This window comes from Mustela nigripes, chromosome 3 (genome assembly GCF_022355385.1).
Source record: "Mustela nigripes isolate SB6536 chromosome 3, MUSNIG.SB6536, whole genome shotgun sequence".
NCBI classification, from domain to species: Eukaryota; Metazoa; Chordata; class Mammalia; order Carnivora; family Mustelidae; genus Mustela; species Mustela nigripes.
The window spans coordinates 121,696,984-121,716,184 of NC_081559.1; the positions used below are offsets into that span (position 1 = coordinate 121,696,984).

At 42.7% G+C, this 19,201-nt stretch overlaps 1 pseudogene; it reads right to left on the reverse strand.

The window, feature by feature from the left end:
- Positions 1 to 2,854: 2,854 nt before the first annotated feature.
- LOC132014533 (E3 ubiquitin-protein ligase TRIM32-like) lies at positions 2,855 to 18,579 on the reverse strand (annotated as a pseudogene).
- Positions 18,580 to 19,201: the final 622 nt, after the last annotated feature.

Sequence of the window (19,201 nt, forward strand, 5' to 3'; positions counted from 1 at the left end):
GAGCGAGAATGAGTGGGGGAGGGGTAGAGGGAGAGGAAGAGAGAGAGAATCTGGAGCAGACTCTGGGTTAAAAATGGAGCCCTGAGATCATGACCTGAGCCAAGACCAAGAGTTGGATGCCCAACTGACTGAGCCACTCAGCACCCCACTCCCCATTTTAACCATTTTTAAGTTCAGTAGCATTAAATGCATTCACATTTCTGGACAACCAGTCCATCTCCAGAACTTTTTCATCATCTCAAACTGAATGCCTAAGCCTTTAACCATTTCTCCTATCTTGACGTTTTCAGTGGTTAAGAGCCCATTTCTCTCATTCACCATGATAATTCATGAGTCACTAGTGTCAGCAAAGAATATCCATTTTTGATTGCCTGCCAAAGAGCAAATCATCTGTGTCAATGGGATCTGTGTGGCAGAAGGCAGAGGAAGCTGCCTCTTTGCTGTGTCCAGGCTGGGCAGCTAACCAACTGCTCCCAGAGTGTATATTCTTGAGAGCACGTGGTTGGATTCAAGCTGAAATCAGCTGGCACTCACACACCTGCACACTGATAATACTGAAGCAATTTAAAGTAAATCACTATAACCCGCATGAAGCATGGTTTTGGAGGCTTAGGAGGTGCTCTGTAAATATTTCCTGGGCAGAAAATAAGGACAAAAATGAATGAATCTATTCTGAAAGCAAGAGTAAAGAAATTGTCTTTCAGATTTTGGCTTTCATTGGTCACATTTTCAAGAATCTCACACTTCCGGGACGCCTGGGTGGCTCAGTTGGTTAAGCGGCTGCCTTCGGCTCAGGTCATGATCCCAGCGTCCTGGGATCGAGTCCCACATCGGGCTCCTTGCTTGGCAGGGAGCCTGCTTCTCCCTCTGCCTCTGCCTGCCTCTCTGTCTGCCTGTGCTTGCTCGTTCTCTCTCCATCACTGACAAATAAATAAATAAATAATCTTAAAAAAAAAAATTAAAAAAAAAACAAAAAAAAAGAATCTCACACTTCCATTTTGTGATTCTCCTTCAGGAACATGATTGTTTTAATAATTCTTCCAACATTGATAAGAACAGTTGTTTTGAACTGGACATTATTAAGGGGTGTCCCAAAGTCCTGCTTTTCTAGCCTTCACATGTGTCCCTGCACATCTCTCCTTCCCACCCCAGCTTCCTTGACCTGGGTATGTTCAGATTTCCACAAGAACTGCCCAGTGCAGGGGGGTGGAGTTCTATCCTGATTCAAAATGTGGGAGACTTCTCAGGTTCTCCTGCACAGGTATGCCACTGAGAAATTGTCAGGATTTGCACTCCAGTGGAATTTAAGATGAGCCTGACTGGTTCCTCTCTCTCCCATTCCCTTCTCCCAAATCTGGTCAGAGACTCACTATAGAGGTGGCAGAACTGGGTGTGTGTTTTCACACTGTACGGGAATATGAGAGTGTGGATTTAGAGGTGAGGATTGGAAATAGGAACCACCTTGGTTTCCACCCTAGGGAACCAGTGGCTGGAAGAAGCCTTAAAAACAACCAGAAGGGCACTGCCACTGGGCAGATAGAGACTGAGGCCAGGAAGACTAAGTGGCATGGGGAGGCAGGCCAAGGTGGCTGATCACATATGTCCTAGAGGCAGAGCCCTGACAAGCCTCATTTCTACATCCTCAACTAGAATGTTGAATTTCTTTTGCCCGGGTTGACTGTTGTTAAAAAAAAAAAAAAAAAAAAAAAAAAAGGGTGGGGGAGGTTCCTGGGTGGCTCAGTCATTAAGTGTCTGCCTTTGGCTCAGGTCATGATCCCTGGGTCCTGGAATTGAGCCCCCCATGAGGCTCCCTGCTTGGTGGGAAGCCTGCTTCTCCCTCTGCCTGACACTCCCCCTGCTTGTGCTCCCTCTCTTGCTGTGTCTCTCTGCCAAATAAATAAATGAAATCTTAAAAAAAAAAAAAAAAAAAAGGACCTAGGTGGAATGTAGCTTCTACCACAGATGTTATTTATTTATTTATTTATTTTAAGAAACGGTTATCAATTATTTAATTATTGATAGAGGAATGGAAATAAATCTCAAAACCAAATATTGTTCAGTCACTTGAGGAAACTATAGAATAAAGACCCAACAGTTTTGGCTAATGAAAACAAGATGTGTCCACCTCCCCACTTGGCTGACCCTGGCCTGCGTTGTACAGCTCTGCAGACAGCTCTTAGCATAGGTCAGTGGAGTGAGGTAAGCTGAAAAATGATGAGCTCTAGAGAGTATTCAAGCATGTTTGCTGACTGTATTGCATTTGTGTTTGCTTACTGCCACCTTTCTGTGTTTTGACGTAATTCCAATCTATACATCCCTGTAAAAGGCAATTGATTTCCAGGCAAAAGTCTTCAACACCAAACAACTAGAGTTAATCCATTCTCTATCACATCTGCAATTGAAGATCAATCCAAGATGGCACAAAGCGCCTAGAAGCAAGAGGTGCTGCTTCGCAAAAGGACTGTGTACCTCCCTTGATGGCACTAAGTGAATGAGATTTCATGCTGGTGAAGGTGAAGACACCAGAATCATCATGCCACAGGGATACGATGTTTGTTTGTTTTGTAAGATTTTATTCTTTTATTTGACAGAGAGAGAGCAGGAGAGCACAGGCAGGGGGAACAGCAGGCAGAGGGAGAGGGAGAAGCAGGCTCCCTGCTAAGTACAGAGCCTGATGAGATGCTGGATCCCAGGACCCTGACGATTGATCTCAGGACCCTGGGATCAAGCAAAGATAGACACTTAACTAACTGAACCACCCAGGTGCCCCACGATATAATGTCGGAAATGAAAGGGGGAGCAGATCCCATTGGAGCACGCACACTAAATGCAGCAGAATTGAAGAGAAAGTTTGTCACATATGAAGCCCATTATAATAAGAGGGAAATATGAAATTAGGGTTATCAAAGCAACCCAGCTGCCTATTGGGGCCCATGGAGCCAATGGAGAAGCCACCTTCCAGGTGGTGCTCACTCTGCCAATTCTCCAGATTTTAGGCCCAAGCCGGTGAAGCAGATGAGCCCTCAGCATCACAGGTGACAAACTCTGGCCACACGGCAAGACAGTGGCAGCAGCGTTTGATCACCCCTGCTTCTCAGTCAACAGTGAAGCACCAGAGCTCTCCACCTTCCCAATCAGTTACCACAAACTGGCCAGGTGGAGGGGCTGTGATACCCCTGGGTTGGCATGCAGTGGCCATCCAAGGTGTGTACCTTGAGGGAGCTGTCGTAGCTGCCAGTCACACCAGGGTGCCCATGGCAGTTCATGACCACTGAGAGAGGAATGAGATTGGCCAGATCAGCCCCAAGGATGCTCAGCACAAAACAACCAGGCCGCTAGGGCTGCTGTGGATCTCTTTCAAAAAGCCTTTCTGAGTGAAGATTTGTATACGGTAGTTGCCTCGGTCAGCAACCAGCTCTTCACCTTGACTGGCCACACAGAGACTGACTGAAGATTGAACATTCCTGGAACGCTGCCTTAGTCCCTATCTTTCTGAGAAGGAGGCACTGTGGGATACTGGCAACAGCCAGGGCTGGCCACCACTTTCTCAAGACTCGTCCATCTCTCTAAGTGTAACTGAGTTGGAGGCAGCAGATGTTGCAGGCTCCAAAACCCAGGAATCTTCCATGTTGACTGTCTGGAGCTTTTAAAAAAATTTTATTTATTTTATTTTTTTAATTTTTTTATTTTTTAAAGATTATTTATTTATTTATTTGACAGAGAGAAATCACAAGTAGGCAGAGAGGCAGGCAGAGAGAGGAGAGGAGGAAGCAGGCTCCCTGCTGAGCAGAGAGCCCAATGTGGGACTCGATCCCAGGACCCTGAGATCATGACCTGAGCCGAAGGCAGCGGCTTAACCCACTGAGCCACCCAGGCGCCCCAAAAAAATTTTATTTATTTTAATTTAATTATTTTAAAATTTAATTTATTTGACACACAGAGAGCGAGCACAAGTAGGCAGAGTAGCAGGCAGAGGGAAAGAGTGAGAAGCAGGCACCCACCGAGCAGGGAACCTGACTCCGGGTTCGATCCCAGGACTCTGGGATCATGACCTGAGCCCAAGGTAGATGCTTAACAGACTGAGCCACCCAGGAGCCCCTTTCAAGGGCTTTTTAACAGCCTGCCTGATTTGGGGTGGGGAGGGGCACATAGCCAACCTGAGGAAGCTCCAAGGTCTGTAGGGTAAGCTCCCAAGGCAGGCCGGCAGTGAGCTCTGGGTCCTCCTCATCCGCTCTCTCCTCCGGTAGCCCTCCATCTGCCTGCTTGAGCTTGGCCAGGAAGTGGTCACAGCGAGACAGAGCCTGCACCTCTGCCATGGTAAGCAGGTAAGTCTGCTCGTCTACCACTTGACTACTGGATTTCTTGATCTCAGCCTAAGAGCCTGTGAAGAACTTTTGAGAGCGAGTCAGCTCTTCCTGGACCCAGTGCTCCTCCGGCCCTCTTCCTGGAGAACTGCCTTATGCCTTGCCTGAAGGTCGTTGGAGACCCCTTCCAAGGCGACCTCCTTCAGCTGCAACTACCCCCTAAACTCCTGTTGACTTCTCTCCAAAGTCTTGACACCGCCCCTCACCTGCATTTTGGGCAGGGAGTGGCCAGGGGGCCAGAGGGTGGGGGTCCGTCTCCGGGCCAGGCTCGCACAACACTACAGCACAATTCCGGCAGCCGCCGCCCACGGCACCCGCGCAGGAGCGGCCCCGCAGTCCTACTGACCCAACAGCACCAACGATCTTCAGCACTTTCAGGCTGTCAGCTGGGTGAGGCTGGTTATGCGGGTAGGGTTGCTGCACAAGGGACAGCAGCCACCACTGATGCTACTGGCCAAGAGCTTCTCCAAGCCCTGGCGGGAGATGCTTGGCCACTGTGCAGGCAGTTGGGCCGCTGCTCCTCTGTGAAAGACTCCGCGCAGATAAGGTGCTTCAGCACGTCCCCGGCGGCGTCCAGGTTCAGGTGAGAAGCTGCTGCTGCTGCAGTGGTGACTGTGCTTCCCTTGAGGGATCTGCTAACACAACCCAGAGCTGAAGAGTTTGGTGTTCATGCTCCAGAAGGTCAAATCCTGCTGACCACCTGTGGCTCTGATGTGTCCACTGCCACCTTCTACCACAGACGTTTGAATAAGGATGTTAGAAGTTGGAAGGGATTGGGGACATTTATGGGAATGGGCTGATCTGGGGACAGTGATAGGAAAATAATAGTGACAGGGACATGATATATAAACACAGATCAGCAAAGGGCCCCACTGCCTTGGATATTCTGTGCCTGACCTCCTGCCCTTCCTTTTGATAGGGGCCTTGCAGGTTGAGGGGCAGTACCCTCTGTACTTTAGCCCTCCTTGTGCAATAATTCATTGTGTAGGCATCGGTTCATATATTCCTGTCTTACTGATCCAAAACCCTGGGGTAAGAGGGAAACATTTTTTAAAAAATTAATTTTGACATGAATTAACTTAAAACTTGCCTTGTCTTCAATGTTTGACCCTTCTGGGCTATAGCTGGTTCCTGGGTTTGCTTGCATTGATGGGCACAGACCCTGGGTCATTTAGGCTAAAGTGGTCATCTCCCTCTTCATGCCCAGGTAATCATCTCAGTTTTCCCTCCCTTTGACTTGAGTTGGGGAGGGCTGGGAGAGAGAGGGAGGGGGGAGAGAGAGAGAGAGAATGAATGTGTGACTGGAGCTGAGTTATCCTGGCATCTCTCTTTAAAGGAGTTGAAGACTAACTTTAACTTCTGACAGGGAAGTATTCATAATAATTTAGCGTATTAAATTATAGCTAATTATAACTTTTTTGTTTCTGAAAGCTAGAAATAAGCCAACAAGACGTTTGGCCAAGTTTGTATTATACTTGTCTCTTGGGCAGTCAGTGTTACAGATTAGTGAGGTAAACCAACTAGGTCAGCTGATCCTCCTTTTTAACTTTTCCTTCTTTAAAAAGTAAAAGCTGGAGAAAGGAACTGTGACCTCTGAGGCTGTTTAGATTCTGTGCAGTTTTCTGGAAAACATCTTCATTGTTCGGGGTGAGAGGTTGAAGGTTTATTTTTATGCATCTCCGTTTTTAGCTGCAGATCAACATTGCTGGCTCACGGTGGAAGCCCCTTTGTATGAAACGTCCCTTATTGCTTCTGTCCCTTGAGCATAGCATGTGCCAAATTATCATTCCTAATAGGCTGGTTGATCTTCTGGAGAGAGGAAACATCTTGATAACTCCCTGAGATATGTTATGTCAGAGAAAGTGTGTCATGGATCCTTGACAGCTCACAGAAGGGCATCGTTAGGGATGGAATGCCAGGTGCCAGGCCTTCCAGCTCACCTGCTCAGGGACTGTTACCCATCATATCTCATTACCCAACTGTGTACACTTGGCTGCCATTTTCTCAAAGACACTTACGCAGTGGTATTTGGTAACGACGTCAATTCTTTTCCTGTCTGACCTAGAAGATTACAGTGACTCAATGTTGGCTGGTCAACCTTAAAGATTAAATCGAGGACATTGGCTTAATGATTTTAACAGCTAGTGTAAAGGATTTCCCAAGTGTGAGAATCATAAAATAAAATAGGGTTGGGAATTTTATTCAATCTTAAAGAGAAAGTAAGTAACAGAGCTCAAGGTTTATTTTATGATTGTATTCCTTAAAAAATAAGCTTTGCATTTTAAAAGAATTAAACAGGAATATGATATAAGAGTCCAATGGAGAATCAGCATACCCTAAACTTATAAAATGCCCTACTGTGTGAATGGATATCTGATTTTATGTTGGAAACTATGTGAGAATCATTATAATCCTATGATTATGATAATTATTTTCTTAGTTGAATTCCTTTGGGTAAAACTTTTATTTGCTCTAGTTCAGTGTCTCTCAGACGTTCATATGCATAAGAATCTCCTGAGGAGTTTGTTTATAATGCAGATTCCTGGGCCTTATCCTGAGACCTCAGTAGATATGAAGTGGTCTCCGAGAATTTAAGTAAGCACTCTTGCTGACTCCAGTGCAAGAGTTGAGATGGAGACTTTTTAGCCAACACTTAACCACCCTCTGGATGCTGATAGAAAAATAAGGATTAATTAATTGCTGATGGCAAGTAAGCTTTATGAGTATACTGCCCTGAAAAAAAGATGCTCTTGAACTCTTTTACTCCATCTGGTGTTCTAGAGAGATGTACAGCTTGAAAAGAAAAGAATAGAGCCCTGGCATAAGATTTTTCTGTAGAGCTTGGTATATGGTTTAGAAATATTTAGAAATATGTCCTATAAAAAAAAAATCCTGCCTGGAATATGCTGGGAACACGTCTATGATAAATGCCCTAGGATTCTGCATCCCAGCTTGAATGTGTCTGGTGTGGAGAACTTCATTGGTTAGCCCACAGTCTTTGTTATCCTGCCTGAAAATGGTGGGGTAGGAGCATCGGTGGTGGGGCTATGGTCCTGCTCAGGTAGGACTGGGGAAATATCTGGGCAAGCTGGCTGCTGGGCTCTGAGTCACCTCATGGAACTCTGTGTGGGTGCTGGATTGCTGCACTCAGGTGAAAGAGGAGAAAGATGATTGTTAGCCAACTCCATTTTTCACAGAATGTGTCTTTCCTCAAATTTATGAAAAATCTTATCATTTCTCTTTGAGGAGAATCAGGCCAAATGATCTTACTTTTATGGATGGAGAGAAAGGCAAAAAAAAAAAAATGTCAACAATATAGATGCTTCTTTTCTGTTGGGATTTATTTTTCTTGCTGCTATTTTGGAAGGCAACAGTCATTTCAAGCTTCTTGGAAAAGTGCGGATGCTATATAAGATGACTGATTCCATCCTCAGTGTCTTCTGAGTCCTAAATCAATTGCTTACTTGACGTGGACACCTCATAGAAACCGTAAGCACAATGTGCTCAAAAGTAGGTGTGCTATTGAAATCCCAGTGACATCTTTTGCAGAAATAGAAAAAAAATTCTAAAATTCATATGGAATCTCAGATGACCCTGAATACCTAAAGTAATTTTGAAAAAGGAGAACAAAGTTGGGAGAGTAATACTTTCTGATTTCAAAAACAGAGTACAAAATCAAGGTACAGTATAGTACAATATGGTATAGTATGGCATAAAGCCACATAGAACAATGGAATAGAATAGACAGCTAGAAATAAACCCTTGTATATATGCTCAAATGATCTTTGAGAAGGTGCCAAGATCATTCAGTGGGAGAAGGGCAGACTCTTCAACAAATAGTGTTGGGAAAGAAATAGTGTTGGGATATCCATTTGTGAAAAAATGCAGCTGGATCATTTTCTTACATTATATTAAAAAATTAACTCAAAACAGATTAAAGACCTAAATGTAAGACCCCAAACTATAAAACTCCTAGAAGAAAACAGGGGAAAATCTTCATGACATTGGATTTGTCAATGATTTCTTAGATATGACATTGAAAATACAGGCAACAAAAGCAAAGAATAGACAAATAGGACCATGCCAAATTTACTTTTGTGTGTCAAAGGACACTATTAGCAGAGTGAAAGACTGCCTATGGAATGGAAGGAAGTAATTGTGTTTTGCAGTCTTTTATGAGATGGTCAGCCAGGTTCAACCAAAAAGGGACAAGGAGAGGGCAGGATAATAAGATTTATATATTCACAGGTCCTAGAGACAAGAGGCATGCTTTGCCATGCAAGGCCACATGGGGGGAGTGTCAAGGGAGCCAGTTCAACCTAGCAGATGGAGGTGCTGAGGACACTAATGCCTTTACTGGGGAATCAAGATGGAGTACACAAACAAAAGACAAACAAAAGGCATGAGGGGATTTCATTGGTGCATTTGAAGCTCATTAGGTTACAGTTAGGGGAGGATAAGAAAGTAACTTGTGGCAGGGACCAGCCTTATCACAGTGGTGCAACTGGTCACCTGGGCAAAGTGTTCACAGCCTCTTTGTGAGGTTGTTGAGGCAGCAAGAAAGTATGAAGTAGAAAAGTTTACAGTACAATTTGGAAATCATGTATCTGATAAAGGGTTAATATCCAGAACATACAAAGAACTCTTACAACTCAGCAACCAAAAAAATCAAATAACCCATCAAAAAGGCCAAGGACTTGAATAGATATTTCTCCAAAGAATATACAAGTGGCCAAAAGACGTATAAAATGTTACTCAACATCACTAATTATTAGAGAAATGCAAATAAAACTATGAGGAGATATCACCCTGCACTGATTAGGATGACTTCTATTAAAAAAAACAAACAAACAGAAAATAACAAACATTGGAAAGGATGCAGATAAATTGGAACCTTTATGTGCTAATGGTGACATTGTAAAATGGTGCCACCACTATGGAAAACAGGATGGCTGTTCTTCAAAAGATTGAAAAAAAAAGAACTACCATTTGATTCAGCAATCTTATTTCTGGGTATATATCCAAAATAATAGAAAATATGGTCAGGAGGAGATATTTTCACACCCATGTTCATAGCGGCACTATTTACAATAACTGAGAGGTGGAAGCAACCCCAATGTCCTTTGGTGGATGAATGGATAAAAAAAATGTGATACATGCATACAATGGATTATTATTTGATCTTAACAAGGAAGGAAATTCTGTCACATGCTCTATCATGGATGAAACTTGAGAACATTATGCTAAGCGAAATAAGTTGGTTGTAAGAAGAAAAATACAACATGATTCTATGTATATGAGAAACATAGAGTAGTCATATTGGTAGAGAAAGCAAGTAGAATGGTGGCTGCCAAGTGATGGAGGAAGGGGGAAATGGGAAGTTATTTTTTAATGTGTACAGAGTTTCAGTTTTGCAAGATGAAAAAGTTCTGGTGATGGATGGTGATGGTTGCACAACAAGGTGAACATACTTAGTACTACAGAGCTGTACACTTAAAATATTAAAATGTTAAAAAAAACCAACTAGGTGTATCATTGTGACCTCTTTCTTCTCTGTACCATGAAGATTATTTATTGTAAGTCACCAAACTAACTAAATGATGTAAGCAGAAAAGGAATGGATTACACATACACTGTTTAACTGATTTGACTTTTTCCCTATCTTAGCATGTCTGGTATCAGAAACCATCACACAATCTCACATCTGATAGTCATTTGTAGTGGGTAAAGTAGATGCTGCCCAGATCTTCCCTTTGAGTCTATCTTCTTGGAGTGGTGATAGAGGACAGCTCTCAGCTGGGTGTCCTTTTCTGTGATTTCCCTGCTGTTGGGAGGTTCTCCCTCACCCAAGGCTACACTCCACATTCAGTGACTAGTCTACACGGGAGTTCAGAGTTCTGGCTCCCTTCATGAAGGGCAACTCATGCTGAGTTCCCTAACTCTATTGCCGCTTAACTTCTCCCAATCCTGGGTCCTGCTGTCCTCATTTGTTTGCTATATTTTTCTGGGAGCCTTCCTCAATCAACCTTCTATACTCAGATCTCCTTGGAGGTTTTTTCCAAGAGAACCTGGCCTGATGGCTTGTCACCTTTTGATTGAGAATCTCTTTTTCTTTCTTAATGTTCCATGAAATAAAACTGTGACTGAACATTAATGGTGCTTAGAGTCTATAAAGTAAACTAGGAGTTAAACAAGTTGAAGAGTGGAGGAGGTGGAGAAGCAGACTGGTGGAGACTAGAACTCAAAAGGCCTTGTATACCACCATTCTATTGAGTTTAGACCTTGCCTTGAAGGAAAGTAACATAAGCAAATTTGGTTTTTGGAGAGATTGCCTGGTTTGAGGGGCGAGTAGTAGATGGGAGAGATCAAGGTTTGGAGCAGAGGAAACAGAACAAGGATGTTGATATAGTTTACAGTAGGGAATGGTGGTGGTGAGTGATGCTAAGGAGTGGGTGGATGCAAGTCCTTCTAGAAGTGGAATTTACCAGATTGGGTGACCATTATGGTTAGGCAGATCTCTGGAAAGAAGAGACCCTGGCTTGGACACCGCATTTCAATAAGCCTAAGATGTGATTGCAGGATACACCATGATTTTATGTGCTACTGACAAAGAAAAAAATGTTCCCAATCAAACTATGGCCTGTTCTGAATTTGAAGACCCATCCCAATCGCAGATATGTCAGAAATTGTGCTTATGAGAATAGTTTAAGATATCTGTTCTAGAACGTTTTCTTGCATTCCTAAGATTATGTTAGATACTCCTCTGAGTGTTTTCTAGCAATTGGTGTGCTTAGTCTTGTTATAGGCATCCCGTTATCCTGATAGCATAAGCTTCATGGACAAACATCCATGTGCCTGGCTCAGTTGGATAAAAATCTGACCAGATCTCTTATGTTGTTTGTTGTCTCTTGTCCAGTTGATGGTTGGCTCCTTGGCAGAGCACCATTGCTTCCCCGGTAGCTGGTGCATCACCTGACACACTGAGCACAATAAATGTTTGTTGTGAGGATGAATGAACACATTGAAGGACTTTCCTCTTGTAGTTGAGGTCCAGTAACTCATCCTGGTCCAGATGCTTAGAACTTTATGCTTTAGGGGCGCCTGCGTGGCTCAGGGGTTAAGCGTCTGCCTTTGGCTCAGGTCATGATCTCGGGGTCCTGGGATCGAGCCCTACATCAAGCTCTCTGCTTAGCAGGGAGCCTGCTTTCCCTTTTCTCTCTGCCTGCCTCTCTGCCTATTTGTGATCTCTCTCTCTCTGTGTATCAGATGAATAAATAAAAATCTTAAAAAAAAAAAAAAGAACTTCATGCTTCAGTGATTTTAAGAGAGCATGCCTCAAGATTTTTTGCTCCTTCTGACCATTTTGAGCTTAACTCTTGGATCAATCTGCCCAAACTACTGCTATAATTTTACCAGGGTCAAAATCTTTTAGGGGGCATCCTTGTCACCCACTAAGACAAGTCCTGTGTTTACTGACTCTTACCTGTCTAGTTCTGGCTCATCTTTCTAAACTCACTTTTTAAAAGATTTTATTTATTTATTTGAGAGAGAGTACGAGAGAGAGAGGATGAGCAGACCAAGGGGGAGGAAGAAGCAGGCTCCCTGCTCAGTGGGACCCTGATGGAGGACTTGATCCCAGGACCCCGGGATCATGACCTGAGCCGAAGGCAGAAGCTTAACCTACTGAGCCAGCCAGGTGCTCCTCTAAACTCACTTCTGGTGACTTCTCTCCGTCATTATTTACTCACAATTCTTTGAGTCATTCTTGATTTCATATTTGCTTGGTTATCAGCTCAGTCTTGAATATTTACTTGTTTTCTCTCACCAGATCATAACCACACACTAATACTCACTGTGGATCCCAGTTTATCCTGAAGTTTTCTTTACTGTCTCAGTTCACAAATTTATGTCTTACCTCCTGTAACAGTTGTAACTTGTGCCATCTAACTTAGTATGTCTCTTTTATTATGCTTTAATCATTCATTTCTCATCTCCTTAATCATGTGGGAAATTCTTCATGAGTGAGAATTTTCTAACATCTTTATATCCTTTTGCCCAAACACAGCATATGACAGTTAGAAGATATTTGGAAAGAGCCTGGTGAAAAAAAGAGTGGATGGCAAGCTCCTGGGAGGGAAGGGAAGTGCTCCTGAGACATTCTAAGTGAGATAATATAGAAGAAACAGGCAAGGTAGTAAATAAAACATCATCTATTGATTTTAGTTTTTATAGCAGTAAATATCTACATAGCTTTAAAATGGTACCTGGAGGGTTATATTGAAAAATAGTCATCCCAGTTTTACTCCCCAGGGACAACTTCTTTCAATCCTTCCAGATATTTTTTTTACATTAGAAACTCCAAATTTCTAAATAACACGCTACTAGGTAATTTTTTTCGTGAATCAGTTTTCTGCATAGGTTTCTACAGTAGTAGGATCCCATGTTCCTTTTATTCTTGTTGATTCCCTTGTTTACTGAAGCACCCCATCCAGTAGCAATCTGAGAAGGTATGTATCAGAACTCTCTCTCTCTGGCTTTTTCTCTTTTATTAAGATTTTTTTTTTTGATCTGTTTTAAGTTTACAGCAAAACTCAGAGGAAAGGACTGAGATTTCTTGTATTCCCCTGCCTCCACACATACACAACCTCTCCATTACCCATCTCTATCACTAGAGTGGCAAATTTGTTGCAGCTGATGAGCCCACACTGACCCATCATAATTACCCAGTCTGCAGTCTGTTATATTAGAGTTTATTTTTGGTGTTATAAATTCTGTGGAGTTGGGGCGCCTGGGTGGCTCAGTGGGTTAAGCCGCTGCCTTCGGCTCAGGTCACGATCTCAGGGTTCTGGGATCGATTCCTGCATCGGGCTCTCTGCTCAGCAGGGAGCCTGCTTCCTCCTCTCTCTCTCTCTGCCTGTCTCTCTGCCTACTTGTGATCTCTCTCTGTCAAATAAATAAATAAAATCTTAAAAAAAAAATTCTGTGGATTTGGACAAATATCATATAGAGCACTTTCACTGTCCTAAAAATTCTCTGTGCTCTGCCTATTCACCCCTTCCCATCCACCCCCAAACCTCTAGCAACAGTGATCTTTTTTACTGTCCTCATAATTTTGCCTTTTTGAGGATGTGATATATTTGGAATCATACAGTATGTCCCCTTTTCAGATTGGCCTATTTCACTTAGTAATGTGCACTTAAGCTTCTTCCATGTCTTTTCATGACTTAATAGTTAATTTCTTTACAGTGCTGAATACTATTCCACTGTCTGGATATATCACCATTTATTTATTCATTCACTTATGGAAGGACATTGCAGTTGCTGCCAAGTTGTGGCAATTACGAATACAGCTGCTACAAGTACCCGCATGCATGGACAGTTGTTTTCATCCCCTTTGGGTAAATATCAACGAACATGATTGCTGGATCATATGCAAAGAGTATGTTTAGTTTTGTAAGAAATTGACAAATTGCCAGATTTTTTGTAAGAAATCTCCCAAAGTGACTGTACTATTTTGATTCCCACTAACAATGAATGAGAATCCCCATTGCTCTACATCCTCATCAGTGTTCTGAATTTTAGTCATTGTAATAGGTTGTGTGTGGCATCCCATTTAGTTTGTATTTCTCTGATAGCATATGACATGGAGCACCTTTTCTTTGCTTATTTGCCATATTCTTTGGTGAGGTGTCTATTCGGGTCTTTGGTCCATTTTTTTTTTTTTTTAAGATTTTATTTATTTATTTGACAGAGAGAGATCACAAGTAGGCAGAGAGGCAGGCACAGAGAGAGGAGGAAGCAGGCTCCCTGCTGAGCAGAGAGCCCAAAGTGGAGCTCAATCCCAGGACCCTGGGATCATGACCTGAGCAGAAGGCAGAGGCTTTAACCCACTGAGCCACCCAGGCGCCCCTCTTTGGCCCATTTTTAAAAACAAATTTTGTGTTGTTGTGTTTTAGGAGTTACTTGTGTGTTTTGAGTAATAGTTCTTTATCAAATGTATCTTTTGCAAATATTTTCTCCCAGTTTCTGAGTTGTCTCTTCATCTCTTGACATTGTCTTTGGCACAGCACAAGTTTATAATCTGAACGAAATGCAGTTTATCCATTTTTTCCTTCATGGATTGCACCTTTGGTCTTTTATCTGAAGAGCATCATCAGACTCAAAGTCATCTAGGTTTTCTGAGAACTCTAATGTTTTGGTCTTTTCATGTCTGTAAAGGTTTTTATTCTATCTTCATACTTGACTTATAATTTGACTGGGTGTAGAGTTCCATTGGAATTTTGAAGTTGAGTAACACCCAGCTTTGTATTTGAGAATCTGATGACATTTGAATGTTTTTTCCTTGGACTGTTACCTGCTTTACCTCTCTATCTTCCCTTTACATGTAAGGAACAAAGTTTTCAATGATATACCTTTGTATGAATTAAAAAAATTAATTGTGGTGGGTATGTGTTGGGTCCTTTCAAGCCACTAACTCATTGGAGAAATTGTTCTGGCATTATTTTTTTTTATTTACCCCCCCTTTCTCTGTTTTATGTTTTTCCCCAGAGTACTACTTATCAGATGTTATAATGTCTGAATTGATCCACTAATTATCTTATTTATTTCCTACTTTCTATATATTTACATTCTTATTCTACTTTCTGGATATTTATTGGACTTGAACTTTCAGTATTCCATTGGATTTTTAAAATTTCAGTTCTGATATTGTGCTATCCATGGTCTCTTCTTTAATCTTTTAAAATATATATTATCTCTTAATATATAATCTTGGGGCACCTGGCTGGCTCAGTTGATTGCATGTCTGACTCTTGGTTTTGGTTTGGGTCATGATCTTAGACTTGTGGGATTGAGCCTCACATCCATCTGGCTCCATGCTCAGCAGGGAGTCTGCTTCCCTTCTCCCTCTGCCCCTCCCCCTGCTCATGCACTTTCTCTCACTGGAATAAATAAATAAATCTTTAAAAAAGAAGTGTATGTATATATTCTCTTCTTTCTTTGAGGTTATTATGACTTCTTTTCTCTGTATTATTTTTGCTTCTTTTCTATTCTCCTCTCTCTCTTCTGTTTGTTTCAGTCTTGGTGATAAATATTTTCCCTTGGCCCCACAAATCTATACTCAAAGTCACTCAGATTCATCCCTCTGCTTTTTGTCAAGGAGGCTGTATCAACAACAGGCTCCTATGCCCTTTGGAATCTCTGTGGGCTGGGCCTGTGGGAAAGCTGGACAGAAGAGAATGAATTTGGGGTCTTGGCTCCCACAGACAACCCACCGCCAAGATTCTCCTACCAAAAGCCACAGTTCTGGGTGATTAGACTCTCCATACAACTACATTCTCCAGATTTTGGCAGCTCCTCCTTCCTACTTACTCACCCTGAGCCCTGTTTATTTTTGCCAACTGTCCCTTTGTTAAGTTATCCTTAAAATTCCAGATTTGGGTGTGCCATCTGTTTTCTTTCAGATTTCTAACTGCTGTTGTCATTTTTGTATATAAGGATTTCTTCAAAGGCATGGTGATCTTCAGCTGTCCCTTCATAGCTAAGAGCTGGTGGGAAGTCCTGCCATATTGTAGGGGCTTGTTGCCTGATGAGCCTCACTATAAAGAAATAGGGGACTATCATTTCTTTTTCTTTCTTTCTTTTTTAAAAAAAAGATTTTATTTATTTATTTATTTGACAGAGAGAGACATAGTGAGGGAGGGAACACAGGAGGAAGAATGGGAGAGGGAGAGCAGGCTTCCTGCTGAATAGGAAGCCTGATGCAGGGCTTGATCCCACTACCCTGGAATCATGTCCTGAGCTGAAGGCAGACGTTTAATGACTGCGCCACCCAGGCTCCCTGGGGACAATCATTTCCTTGGTGTACTCCCAAATGTCACCATCTGGATATATTTTCTCTTGGACTTTCATCAGAGAATAATAATACTCTAATCTCCCATTGATGAGGGGATGGAGGGAGAGGTGGCCCTAAGCATGGCTAAGAGGAGAAACAGCAGAGGGCTCGAACACAAAGGCCCACAGGTGGACCTGCACCAGACGCGCCATGTGGGAACATCCCCTTCCAGCCTGGTCCTGGCTCTGGTCTTGGAGGGGACGGTGGGAAGGAGCTACTCCTGTTATGGGAGAATGGGAGGCAGACCTAGGGTCTGGGTCTTCTGTGTCCAGAATTTCACACAGTTTCCTGTTTTGAACAGCACCATCTCCTTGCCTTCTGTGAGAAGTTCCCTGGGATGGACTGGCCTTCTAAGTCAGTTACCTTCTCCCACATCGTATCTAAACAATTTTCTGACATTTCTTGTCTGAAATTTCTTGTCTCCTCTTCGTTCTTTTTATAATTTGGGGTGTATGTATTTTCTCTCCTGACATTTGGCAGGATTTTAGAAAAGAGAAGATGGGCACCTAGGTGGCTAAGTTGGTTAAGCAACTGTCTTCAGCTCATGTCATGTTTCCAGGGTCCTGGGATTAAGCCCCACATCTGGCTCCTTGCTCAGCAGGGAGCCTGCTTCTTCCTCTCCCTCAACCAGCTACTCTGCCTGCTTGTGTTCTCTCTCTCTCTCTCTCTGTCAAATAAATAAATAAAAATTCTTAAAAGAAAGAAAAAAAGAAAAAATTGGATTTCTTTAAAATTAAAAAAAAAAGAGAAGAAATGAATGTTTATAAAAGCCACTGTTTTGAAAAAAAAAAAACAAAACCATTTTGTAAGCAAAAGCAAGAGACAGTATGGTTCAAAAATAGATCCAGCTCTGTGACTTTATTTTCTTCCCTGTTGGAGAGGAATGTAAGGTTTAAAAAAAAAAGATTTATTTCTTTATTTTGGGGAGAGAGAGAGAGTGTGTGCATGTGCATGTGAGAGAGTGTGCAGGTTGTGGAGAGGCAGAATCTGAAGCAGGCTCCCTGCTGAGTGCAGAGTCCCAGGTGCAGCTCCATCCCATAACTCTGAGATCATGACTTGAGCAGAAATCAGGTGTAGGACGCTTACCTGACTGAGTCACCTAGGCACCCCAAACAGCATCTTCTTTACAGAAAGTTAAATTAGTTACTGTTACAGAGTTCTTAAAACAGTGTATGGTACATAGTAAGCACTACTTATAAAAAACAGCACAACACATTTGACTTCAAAATATTCTGTTAATAGAACATTTGTGAACAAAAAGACCCTGGTGCAGGGTTTTGAGACGCTTTTACACAGTCCCTGGGAAGCTGGTTCTACCAGGAACTGGGGTTGGAACAATCCAGAGACAGATTATCTGGGGTCACAGTTGGGGGGAACAGGACGAGGAAGGTGGGCAGATAAATTCTGCTGCCCTTTCACGGAAAAGGCATGAAGGAGAGAGGCTGAGGCAAGTCTGCAGGAGAGGGAAGGGGAGCAATGGGAACGTGTAACCTTCTCTGGGCTCCGCGGATGCTCTTATCCTTTTGGGTGACGCCCAGGCTGGAAGGTGCAGCTTGGACAACACTGCAACCTGGAACGATAGTATCCTGCCCAGAATGCTCTGGTAGAATTCATCAAGAGACCACCTGTCGGAACAGGAAATAACTATGCACTTGAAAGACCTACTGCTTAAAGCAGTATTGCTGAAAATACAGAAACGATTTGAGAAAATCAATCAGTACATGTATAGGCTGTGCTGAGCATTGGAAATAAGTGTGAGATGTTTTAAAGAATAAAAGACAAGATCAACTTAGTTTGATTTCAAATGCTCGAGCAATTTCATCCACGAAATATTAACTGAGCACCATATCCATGAAAGACAGTGTAATGATGTTAAAAGGAAAGATCCAGCTGTCCTTTTCTCTAAGCGGTTTTTGTCTAAAAGAGACATTAGCATAAGTCCCTGAATCAAGGTAACATATTGATGAGCAGTAAAGTTTATTGATGTAATAAATTCAGTGGAAGAAGAAAGAACTATAAACTGAGCTGATCAGTAAGAATGTGGGACCAGTGGGATAAGACCTGGGGTTTTTTCCTCTCTGCTTTGAGTCCTGGCCACTGACTCACCCTCCGGTCAAGCTGCTCCAAAGCAGCGCTGAAACACATGTGTTCCTGCAAGTCACCCCATGTCTGACTCCAGACCTTAAAGCAGCTGATCCTTTTCTTTGCAGTGCTCTTCCTCCCGTGGCCAGGGTCAGGGAGCTCCCCAACCAGTGAAGTCTCAGCTTTGACGCCGACTTCTCTGGGGACCCCTCTGACCACCCGTGACTTGAGAAGGGACATTGTCCCCCTTTGTATCATAATTTAATATATGCCAGCCAAACAAAGTATTCATATCTTTATTGAATTCAATTAAAACAGACCTGCATGGTATACTGTGTAACATTCACTATATACACAGGACTTAGGCAGTGAAAGATGATTCTAGATGTGCTGATTACCCAACTATTAGTAAACTATGAATAGTGCCAGTGATGTCCAACATAGATTAACAGTCTGTTTCCTAAAGGTAAGGGCCTTTTGCTTGCTTGTTTGTTTTTGTTTTTGTGTTTTTTACATATTCCTCTAGCACCCCTGCTTATCAGTTGCATTACTTAGCACAGTGTATTATAATTGGACATTTAAACACTGGATCTCTTGCTAGACAGTGGGCTGTTTGTGGTGGGTCTCTTTGACAGTTGTCATTCTGGCACTGGTACCTGACACAGATTCATGTTGAGGGCATACTAGGCAAGGAGAACAACAAAAGGAAAATGTGTGTGGATGTGTGTGCATGTGTGTGTGCCTCATGTGTGTGGCAAGGCATGTTCAGCTTTGTACCTGGGGGGAGCAGCCAGTAAGCTGGCATGGGTTCCCAGGGGCAGAGAGCGGACAGTGGGTAGGGAAAGCAAGTTCCAGCCTGCGG